Source organism: Hemiscyllium ocellatum, unplaced genomic scaffold (genome assembly GCF_020745735.1).
Source record: "Hemiscyllium ocellatum isolate sHemOce1 unplaced genomic scaffold, sHemOce1.pat.X.cur. scaffold_294_pat_ctg1, whole genome shotgun sequence".
NCBI lineage: Eukaryota > Metazoa > Chordata > Chondrichthyes > Orectolobiformes > Hemiscylliidae > Hemiscyllium > Hemiscyllium ocellatum.
Genome location: NW_026868258.1, coordinates 638539 through 650658, shown reverse-complemented (window position 1 = coordinate 650658; position 12120 = coordinate 638539).

The following is a 12120-nucleotide window of genomic DNA, read 5'->3' as shown; positions in this document are numbered from 1 at the left end:
TGGAAGTTAGAAGCAATTAATAAAATATTGAGCTGTAAAGTCTGGTGCCAGTAATACTGACACGGAAGCCCATGTTAATTGTCAACATAAATTTTCTTCCCCATTGTACTTTTAGGAAGTGAATCTCCCGTGCTTTCCTAGTCTTGCCTAAATGTGATTCCAGATACACAGCCATGTGGTAAACTCATCGGTCGTTTCCGAAACTGCAAGGCCGTTGTATCAAACTGTTCCGAGGTCTTAAAAGATGAACCCGGGCAGAACACCGGGCACCAGCGTCTGCATCGGAAAAGGAAACGGGAAACACAGTCCTGTCGACGCTTCAGAGACCTCCTTCCTAACATCCGAGAGTTTGTAACAACATTTACAGAGCTTTCCCACAGACTGCACAGAAAGATCGGGAAAGGGGTAGGTCACCCAAGACGTTAAGCCTTCTCCACTCTGTTTTTTTGGCCAAACAACTCTTTAATTGACTCTTCCCAAACATTGTACACTCTATATCCTTTGAAGTGATTAACTATCTGGATAAAAAAATTAAGTAGGAACTTCGGTCCGTTCATTTGGTGAAGACGTCAACAAAAGTATACACATAAGTCTCTTCACAGAGCAACAGATTTACATAAATTCCTATTGAAATGCTAACCGCTATTCTATTTTTTCCAACCGATGTGCTCAATGTCACATTTATCCACATTGTTCTTCACCTGCCACGTATTTGCCCATTCCCTGCAATTGTCTCAATCACTTTTGAACTTCTTTCCATCCTCAATACCCACTCACAATCTCAGTTTGGGGCCATCAGCAGATTTGGAAAGATTACATACAATGCCCATGAACAAATGTTTGACATGCTTTCTGAATAGCTGGGGTCCAAACGTCAATTCCTGGATTATCATGCTAGTCATTGATTTCCACTCCAAAAATTTATACTGATTCACTTTTTCCTTTAAACTCTCCCATTCTCAACCCATGCCAGAATATTAGATCTAGCTGTTACACACTGTTATGGACCAGGACAGGCCTCCTCAAATCATTTCAAGGAAGTAGCGAAGACCCAACCTTTGCTCATTGACTTAAGCAGGTTTAAGGTGGATATTCCAGGAGTGATGCAGCTGAATGAAACACAAACAGAAGAGAATAGCAGATAGAATAACGTAACTATCTGAAAAAACAAGAAATTATCTCTCAACTCCGGATTCAACCCAGTGAAACTCTTCTGCATCCCATCCAATACCAGTACATTCTTTCTCAATTAAGGCGGCTTAACCTTCATACAATACTCCAGGTGTGGCCTCACCAGCACCCTGTACAGCGGGAAAATCACTTCCCTGACTTTAAATTGAATCTCTTCGGTAACGAAAGACAACATACCATTTGCCTTCCTCAGTACTTGCTGAAACTGCAGACTAACCTTGTGTGATCCGTGCACATGGGCACACAGGTCCCTCTGCAGAGCAGCATGCTGCAACATGTTACCATTCAAGTAATAATCATTTTTACTGGTACTGCTAATAAAATGGATGGATTCACATTTACTGACATCGTATTCCATCTGACAGACATTTGCCTACTCAGTCAAAGTATCTGTGTTCCTCTTAAAAAGTTTCTAGATCTCTGCACACTTTGCTCTGCCACTCATCTTCGTGTCATCTGCAAACTTTGACACACTACTGATGCTCCCAACTCCACAACATTTATATAAATTGTGAATAATTGCAGCCCCAACACTGATCCCTGAAGCACGCCACTAGTCACTGATTGCCATATATGAATAGCACTCATTTAGACCGACCCTTTGCTTCCCGTTAGTCAACCAAACTTCTATCCATACTAATACTTTACCCGTAACGCCATCTTTATCTTCTGCCGCAGTCTATTATGCAGCACCTCGTCAAAGACCTGTTGGAAACCAAGATACACCATATCCACAGGGGCGGCGTTGTCTACCTTGCTCATAATGTCTCCATACATTACCAAAATACTTGTTAAGCATGAACTGCACTTCAAGAACCAATGCTGTGTCTGCGCAATGGGCCGATTTCTGTCAAAATGCCTTGCTATTTTCCCTTGATAATACGCTCATGCATCTTCCCCATTACACAGATTAAGCTAACTGGTTTATAAATACCCATCTTTTATCTACCAGCCTTATTAAACAGTGGCATCTCATTTGCTGTTTTCCAATCTGCTGGGACTGCCTCAGAGTTCAGCAAATTTTAGAAAATTACCACAATTGCACTTGTTATTTTTCCCCCTATCTTTTTAGTACCCTGGAATGCATTTCATTCGGGGACTTGTCTGCCTTTAGATCTATTAGCTAACCCAACACTACCTCCTCCGTAATAATGACTATGCACATGTCTTCACCTCCCCTCATCTCTTTGTCAGTTACTAGCATGTTATTAGTGTCTTCCACTAGGAAGATCGATACAAAATAACTGCTCAATCCTTCAGTCATTTTATCATATCCTATAACTGAGTGCTCCTTCTTATCCTCTAAAGGACCAACATTTACGTTAGCCAATCATTTTCATTTTATATATTTAGGGAATCATCTGCCATCTCTTTTCATATTCTGTGCTAGTTTCTTTCTCTTGTGTTCTATCCTACTTTTCTTTATAGCTCTTTTCGTGGCTTTCTGTTTACCTTAATGTTTTTCCAATCTTCTAGGTTCCTGCTGTTCTTGGCCACTTTGCCTGCCTTCTCTTTAAACTTGGTAGCCTTGCTTATTGTTTCGACACCCGATGCAGATTACCCTTTTTCTTAGAGTCTTTCCTTTTTACTGAATATACTTTTGCTAAGGACTTTGAAAGATTCCTTTGAAAATCCTCCACTGCCAGTCAACTCTCACTGTAAAGTCTGTGTTTTCAGTCGACTTTAGCCAAGTCCGCCCTCATTCTATTGTTGTCTCTCTTGTGTCCGCACAGGACCCTGGTATTGGATTTTATCTTCACACTCTCCATCTGTATTTTAAATTCAACCATACTGTAAACATTCCTTCCAAGTTGATGTCCTACTATGAGGTTATTAATTATTCCTGTCTCATTACACAGGACCAGATCTAGCATAGCTTGCTCCTTATTGTACGTGCTTTTATTTTAGAGCAGTCAAACCCAGACATTTCGTAATCACTGCTTTTTCATCCTTCAAAAATAAAACAAGGACAGCATGACCTTGTTAAAGAAACAGTATTTTCACAACACTAGACTTGGGTCTTCATCACATAGTCTCTGAAAATCCAAATTCACTGCATATATTGCTTCGCCATAATTTATTTCCCAGTCGGATTCTCAAATATAATTCACCTTTAATAATTTGGCATTGACTTGATCCATGTTCATTACTTTCAAACTAATTTAATTCTCAAAGTTCCCTGGCAAAGCATTCTTTCTAATAGACTCTTGTATTGTCCTGACTGCTTCTTTGATGCTAAGCAGACTGTAATTCCCTGCTGTCTCCCTGCCTCCTTTAGAGATATTGGGGTTATATTTGCAGCTCTCAAATCTGTGAAAATCATCAGGAATTTGGAAGACAGCAAGCAAAGTATCCATTATTCCCATGGTAACCTCCTTTCGGAATCAGATATATCGATTATCAGGCCATGGGGATTTATCAGATTTCAGTCCAAATATTTGCTCCAAAACTGATTTATTTATTGATTTGATTGCATTTCCTGATTTTTTTCTCAGTCGACCTAGAATTGCTTGGAGGTTTTTAGTTTTTTTCTTTCATGAAGGCAGAACTGAAGTACTTGCTTCATAACCTGCCATTTTCCTGTTCTCCATTCGCTGGTTTTGGACAGTAAGGAAGCTACAATTATCTTTTCCAACATTTCACCTTGGTATATTGTACTTTGAGAAACTTTTACGTTTAATGTACTCTTCTGAAACCTATTATATCCTGTCGTAAGTTGTTCAATGATTGACCTTCCACAGCCATACAATCACAGAAGCATAGCATCAAAATTACAGCACGATCCATATTATTCCAACTTTACTACATCAGTCCCATAACCATGAATGGTTTGACACTTCGAGTGCTCGTCCTAATGCTATTTAATGGTTGTGAAGTGACCCCTGATAACTACGCCCCCACCCCCAGGAGGTGAATCTCCGTACCCCCTCCAGAAAAATCACATCCTTCCTGTAATGTGGCTCCCAGAACCTCAAATAGTATTCCATCTTGGCCTAACCAAAGTGCTGTTGTGATCTTTGCCTCGATGAGTAAAGCCTGTGCCTACTGTTTCCAATGATTTCTTACGTAACCTTTGATCCTCCCCCGTTACGTTCTTGGATGCGTGGAGAAGCACCCTCTGAGCTTCCTGGTGTGCTGCCATTCATTGTATACTCTCCTGCCTGGCTCCTTCCTCCAAAGTGCATCACCTCATATTTATCAGGGTTTCATTCAATCTGCCATTGATCCGCCCATCTGACCATTCCATCTGTATCTTCCTGTTAGATAAAATGTCCTCCTCACTGCCAAACAATCAGCCAATATTTTTGTCAAACACAGACTTGCGTATCACGCTGCCCCTCCCCCTCCACTTTCACACCTACATCATTCATAAATACCACAAATAATAAGGGACACATCACTGATCATTGTGGTACATCAGGGAACACCGGTCTCCGGTCACACAAACAGCCTTCTATTCACATATATTTTTCGCAAAATCTTCTCTAACACTGATCTGAAATACCCTGGTCTATAGTTTCCTGCTCCATCTCTACAACCCTTCCTATAAAGTGTGATCTCCAGTCCTTGGGCACCTCACCTGTGACCAGATTCTATTTAAACATTTGCATCAGCGCTCTCATCCTTGTCTCCAACATCAGCCTGAGATGTAACTGAGCTGGACTTGGGTACTGGCCCAGTTTTATACCAGCCAAAACCATCAATCCCTGCTCACATCTTACATCAATCTGTTCAAGAGCTCACCAGTGAACCTTCTTGCATGTTGTACCTACCTCCTCCTTTTCCCAAGTAAACAGACGTGAAGTTCTCAGATAACAATCAATCAGCGTATCCAGTTTCAAACAAAGATTCCCGCCTCGATCTCAGACCAAGTCTCCTCAGCAGACCATCGTGCCATCTGAGAGATTAATCAGGAGAATGCCCATTCAGTATATGTGATCTAGTATATTTTACTTAGATCAAGGCATCAAAATTGTACAGGTATCGTCCACCCAACTCTCTGTGTTACTAGTGCAGAATGTCTTTACTTCTAGTAGGAGAAAATTACTGGAGAAGCTGAATCTGTACTGAAGCAAACACATGCTAAAGATCACAGTTAGTCAGACAGCATCGTAAAGAGAGAGCAAGCTGATACTTTGAGTCTAGTTGATTCTTCATCGTCTGTAATCGCATTCCCTTCAAACGAAGGCGTTTAAAGGGGCACAGCTCTGAAACCTGTGGCACACCAGCGTACACCGGTCTGCAGTCACACAAACAGCCTTTTACAGCCACCTATGTTCTCCAATAGTTTCTCTAATGCTTACCTTCCCCGTTTGCATATGTTCCTCCCAATAAACTTTGGTTTAATGTTTTCTGATAACTTACTGTGTGTGCTGATTAAACCTTTCCTGAATATCAGACTGTACCACATTCACTGATTCGCTATTGTTTACATCTAGTTGAGATATCTTCAAGAAAAAAATTGTAAATTATAACTTCCCTTTCATAAAAGCAGAACAACTCTCTTGAAATTTGCTATTACTTACTCAGTGTCCATTAAGATTTTCGTTACAATAGCTTGCAACAGATTCCCTTCTGTGGATGACAAATAACTGTCCTGTAGCCCTCCACTCTCCCACTTCTTCCCTTCGTTAATCATTTGAATGCATTTATTACCTTCTGAAGTGAATACAGAAAAGTACAGTGGTCCCTATTGCAATCAACATGTGCATTGCTGTTTTCTCTGAAATTTCAGTTTGACTTATATCTGGTCTGTCAGACTTATCAATACTCATCCCACTTCTGTTTCCAAATGCTACCTCATAACTGTATATGAATGATTTTAGTGGTTAGTTACAAAGGTCCCATGATGACTTGGTACTTCTGGGAGATTTTCTGGATCTTCCTCTTTGCAGACAGACGTAATGTCGCTGTTTCATCTCCTTGTCATTTTCCTGTTCTCTAGAATAAATTCTCGTATCCACACATTCCCTGTGCGATATTTGATCTTGGTAGCATTTTCATTTCAAGTATCAACAGACGCTTTTCGCCAGTATTTACAAATAACAAAGAAAATCACAGCACAGGAACAGGCCCTTCAGCCTTCCAAGCCTCCGTCAAGCCTCCTCTGTATCTTGTACGTTTCAGTAATGTCACCCTCATTCATTTCAACCACAGTTACAATAAGGTTCAAACTGCAATTTGAGAGGGAGAGGGTACAATCGGAAATGACAATATTTCTGTTGAATAAAGGGAACTGTTGAGCTATGAGGGAGGAGCTGGCCAAAGTTCAATGGTGCAATACCTTAGCAGGGATGACAGTGGAGGTACAATGGCGGATATTTCTGTGCCACATTTGATCTTGGTATCATTTTCCTTTCAAGTGTCAACAGTCGCTTTTTGCTAGTATTTATAAATAACAAAGAAAATCACAGCATAAGAACAGGCCCTTCAGCCCTCCAAGCCTGTGTCGATCCAGATCCTCTACCTAAATCTGTCACCTATTTTCTAAGGATCTGTATCCCTCTGCTTCCTCATATTAAGTGACACTATCGTCCCCGCCTCTCCCACCTCCACTGGAAACGCATTCCAGCCACTCACCACCCTCGGCGCAAAGAACTTTTCGAGCCTATCTCCAATAAACTTTTCCCCTTACATCTTGAAATCTTGACCCTAGTAACTGGGTCCCCCACTCTGGTAATAAGCTTCTTGCTATCCACACTGTTTACATCTGTCATGATTTTGTAAACCTCAATTCAGTCTACCCTCAACCTCCGTCTTTCTAATGAAAATAATCCTAATCAACCAAACCTCTCTTTATATGTCATTCTCTCCATACTAGGCAATATTATGGTGAAAATCCTCTGCCCTTTTTCCAAAGCATCCAGATCCTTTCAGTAATGTGGCAAACAGAACTGTCCGCAGTATTCTGAATGTAGTCGAACCAAAGTCATATTTAACTGTAATATGGCCTGCCTACTCTTGTACGCAACAGATTCCAACAGATCCCCTCCTGTGGGTGACGAGTTAACTGGTCTGTGGTTCTCCACTTCTTAAATTGTTCGAATGCAAGAAGGAAAGTATGCTGTATGCCTTCTTGATCATTCTATTGACCTGCCACTTTCAGCGAGCAAGGGACCTAAACGTCCAGATCTCTCTGTACATCAATTTCTCCCCAGGGCTTTGTCCAGTTACTGTATAATTCGCTCTTGAATTGGATCTTCCAAACTCCATCACCTCACTCCTGCCATTTCTCCATTCAACTCTGCAATCTATCTATATTCAGCTGTGTTCTCTGACAGTCCCCTCTACTTTCTGCTATTCTAACAACCTAAGTGTCACCTGCATAACTTGCTAATCAGACCACGTATACCTTCCTTCAGACAATGTGCGTATATCACAAAAAACAGTAGTCCCAGCACGGATCCCTGTGAAACACCACACAGAACTTTCTCCATTTTGAGCAACTCCCTTCCATTACTACTCTCTATCTCCTGTTGCCCCGCCACTCTTCCATCCATCTAGCTAGGACGCCCTGGACTCCAGCGACTTCACCTTCTCCATCAGTTTATCTCATCAAACGCCTGACTGACGTCCATACCTCCCACTGGACTACATCACACTGGTCAGAAGTAAACTCCATCTGCCACTACACTCCTCAGTTTATATCTGATCGATATCAGACTGTAGTCGGAGAACATCCGCTTCACTGTGGACTACACCCTCACCTTTCCTGTCATCTGCAAACCTACTAATGATACCGTATGCTTTCACATCCGAGTCATTAATGTACATAATAAACAGCGATGGTTCCTGTACATATTATTGTGGTGCCCCCGCTGGGCAAAGGCTTTCAATCACAAAACCAGCCCTCTACCAATTATGGATCATATTTCCCAACTTGCCTTGCATCCCGTGAACTCTTCCCTTTTGGAGCAGCCTTCTATGTGGGACCTTGTCAAAAGGCCTTAATGAACTCCATGGAAGCCACATCGTCTGCAGTATTCTCATAAATATTTTCAGACACCACTTCAAAAACTCAGCTGAATTCATCTGTCAGGGTCTTCCTCTCCCAAATCTATGCTGACTATCCGTAATCAATTATTGCCTTTTGGCATGGCGATCCATTCTGTGCCTCAGAATTGTTCTCAATAATTTCCCTCTCACTGCTGTCAGACTGTCTGCTCTGTAATTACCTGGCCTTACCCTGCTGCCTTACTTGAACAAGGGAACCACATTAGCGATCCTCCAGTAAGTTGGCACTTCACCTGTGACCAGCAAAGTATTAAATATATCCACCAGGGCCCCAACAAATCTCCTCCCTTAACTCCCATAGCAGCCTGGCATACATTTCATTGTCACTGGGAATTTCTCCAACTTTATGCCTGTGAAAACATTTATTACCTCCTGCTTATTGATCTTAACATGTTCTACTTCCTCAGTGTCCCAACTGAAATCCCCAGCTACAATGCCTTTCGCCTTTGTGAATACAGGTGTGAAGTGTTCATTGAAAACCTCACCTAATTCCTCTGGCTCCATGCACAGATTGTCCCTTTGGTTTCTAAGACGCCCCACTGCTTAGTTGGGAATCCTCTTACTTTTGCTATTGTCATAAAATACCTTGTGGCTTTTTGAATTCTGTGAGAAGCTCGGGAAGAGATTTCAGGGCCCTTTGCAGAGTTATTTGTATCATCAACAGTCCCAGTGAAGTGCTGGAAGACTGGAGAGTGGCTCATGCTGTTCCATCAGTTAAAGGCTGCAATGAAACTCCAGAAAACGACAGACCACTGAGACAGACATCAGTGGTGTGTGAATTGTTGGAATAGATTCGAAGATACTCATGCAGATGGAAAAGCAATGGCAGATTAAGGATGATCAGCATGGGTTTATGTGTGAGAAATGATATCCCACAAACCTGATTGAGTTTTTGAGGAAGTGGACAGGAGGAAGAGTGGAAGATGGTGTGTAAAAGGTTCTGCACAGTCGACTGGTTAATAAGGTGGGATCCCGAGAGAGCTGCACAAATGCATACAAAGTTGGTTTGGTGGTAGGAGACAGAGGGTAGTGGCATGGGTTTGTTGTTCTGAATGGACAATGTGACCATTAGTGTGTGGCAACGATTGGCACTGGATCGAAAGTTTTTCTTCATTCATATCAACGATTTAGAGGAGAATATATGAGGCATAGTTAGTACATTTATGGGTGACACTAAAGTTAGTGTCAGAGTGGTCAGTGAAGAAGGTTGTCTCAGGTTACCATGGGATGTTGATCCGTTGGGTCAGTGGGCTGAGGACCAGCAGATGGAGTTTAATTTACTTAAATGCGAGGAGTTGTATTTTAGTCAGGGGAAAAGAGTAGGACGAAAACAGTTAATGGTGCAGCTCTGAGTAGTATTTTCAAAGAGAGAGAGATGGGTACTGGTACACAGTTGCTTGGATGTGGTATCACAGGTAGACAGGGTGGGGAAGAAGGCATTTGGATCCATTTACGTTCATTAGTCAGAGCTTGGGAGACTGAGTTGGGACACCATATTGTGGCTGCACAGGATATTGGTGAGACCATTTGTAACCATTTAATGATGACCATAAAAGCATTGTTGATCATCAGGAAAATCTCATCTGGTCCACTTATACCCTGAAGAGAAGGACATCTGGCATTCTAACTCGGTTTGCCTGAGATGTTTTTCCAAACCCACAGCAACATGGTTAACTCTGAGCTACCCTCTTGCAAATAGAAGTGGGTAATGAAAGCTGGTGCAGCCAGTGACACCCACATCCCATGACTGTATCAATAAAAGGACATATTTCCCTCCCTACTTCACATCTGACACCAGCGTGGAGTTGATCTTTATCCTGCAGATTGTGAATGTATGTGTCTGTGTGGTGGTATAAATGTTCAGTTCTGTGTGTATGCGTTGGCATCTCTCCTCATGCAGAACAACCCTCGCTTATCGTTGTATCTTTCTCTAGTCCCTGAAGCATTTCTTATGTCTGTAACTGCCTTTCGGCCCAAATATGCTCATGTTCCTCCAGTTTCTGTCATTATCGAATGTCTTTTATCCCCTCCTGCCCTGTTAATGTCTGGTCAAACCTCATTGGCACTTTCTATCTCAATAAACTGGTTTGAGTCCCACAACTTCCTCTGTATTTGTAATTCTTTCCCTGTCCCATCATCCTCCATATCTCTTGAACCAACTCCAGCACATATTGCCCTCCCTCACTCTGTGAAACCCCCCTGTCACAACAATCCATATCGGCTTTTTATTGTCGTTGAGGCCCTTATCACACTTCATGTATCTGTCAGCACATCCAGTACATTCAAGTCTCCCGTATCATCTCATTACAGACCAACAATGTTTCCGCTTCCTACAACACTCCTCTTACTGGGATAACCCTTGCTCTCCCTTTAACATCTGCTTCAACATTTTGATCGCTCTTTTGTCAGTTTCTCAGACACTCTGCCTTCCGAATTGTTGGCTTTTATTGACAGTCTTCGAAGCCTGTTTTATTCTAATATTATCCTTAAAGACCCGAGGCATTCACTGATTCGTATTTCTTGCTGAAGTTTGGTCTGTGCCAAGGGAATGTCCTTTTGTTGAATATTTACTTGCTGTTTATTTAGAGGCATACATTTCAGTCTGTTTACCCTGTTAACTTTGGGCAGTTCTCCCCTCATACCCATGTAGTTTGCTTTATTTACATTTCAGATGTGGGGTGTACTTGGACTGGTCACTGTGGAACTTCATAATCCATTTGAATTCCACCTTACTACCCAAGCCCCCCAAGCCCCATCCCACTGCGGGCCAAGGACGGAGTGACTCTGATCAAAGACAAAGAAACCATTAAACAACGCGGGGGGGGGGGGGGGGGAGCACTTCAGAGACTTCCTCAACCAGGGTTCTGTCATCGATCAGAGCGTCCTTGACCGTATGCCACAGCACGCTCCACACCACGGGCTCAGCAATGCCCCAGCCCCACACGAAGTAGAGAAGGCTGTCCGCCAGCTCAAGAACAACAAAGCTGCTGGAGCAGACAGTCTCCCTGCTGAGGTATTGAAATGCGGAGGCACAGAGCTCTTGCAGCTACTCCAGATCCTGAGCCAACAGAATTCTCCACTCCAGAGAGACGAGGAAGCACAGGCCAGGGATGGAGACTGGGATTTTACAGATCTCTGTGGGACTCAGGAACATTCTCCATATGTAATCCTCACTGCATCAGTCTAATTTTCCATTCTGTCTGTCTCCTGTAGGTACTCAGGAAGTTCCTGACTCAATAGATTTCCCAGCTGCTGGGTGTCTCATTGAAGATGGTTGGTAAGCCAGAGAGACAAAGGGCAGGGAGACCCGGAGCCTTCAATAAATCCTGAACTGAGTTACGATCACTCATAGTGCACAGCGCAGAGAGCAATGAGAGGGCTCTAAACATCGGCCAACAAGACATGACATAGTTACAGTGCTGGAGGGGGAGCACAGTACAGACACACCCCAAGCTCAATCACCGCCCCTACTTTAACTTACTTTGTACTGAGACAGCATCGGGAATTCAGAGTTATCAATCCAGGCCTGTGCTGTCTTAGTGAGCATCCGTACAACAGAGGGGAAAGCAGGCCTCCCACAAGAGGGTGGGAATGCTGCCTGAGATCTTTCTGTTCTGTGTTCCCTCTCCAACACTGTACCTATGGTATGTCTGATGAACCAGTCTCTTCAATAATTTGTAATTCCTTCATTAGTTCCCATCCCTGTAACCTCCTCCCTTCCCTATAGTCCCTCCCCATATTTGAAATGTGCTGCATTCCAGACGACCATCCCAATCGCTGTAAGTGGCTTCAGTATCTACAACATGCCTTACCTCGATAGTCTCTTCCTCCAGTAACTTGATACAGATTCATACAGCACGAAAACAGAACCATCAGTCCGACTAGTCCATGATGACCAGGTTTCCCAAACTGAAC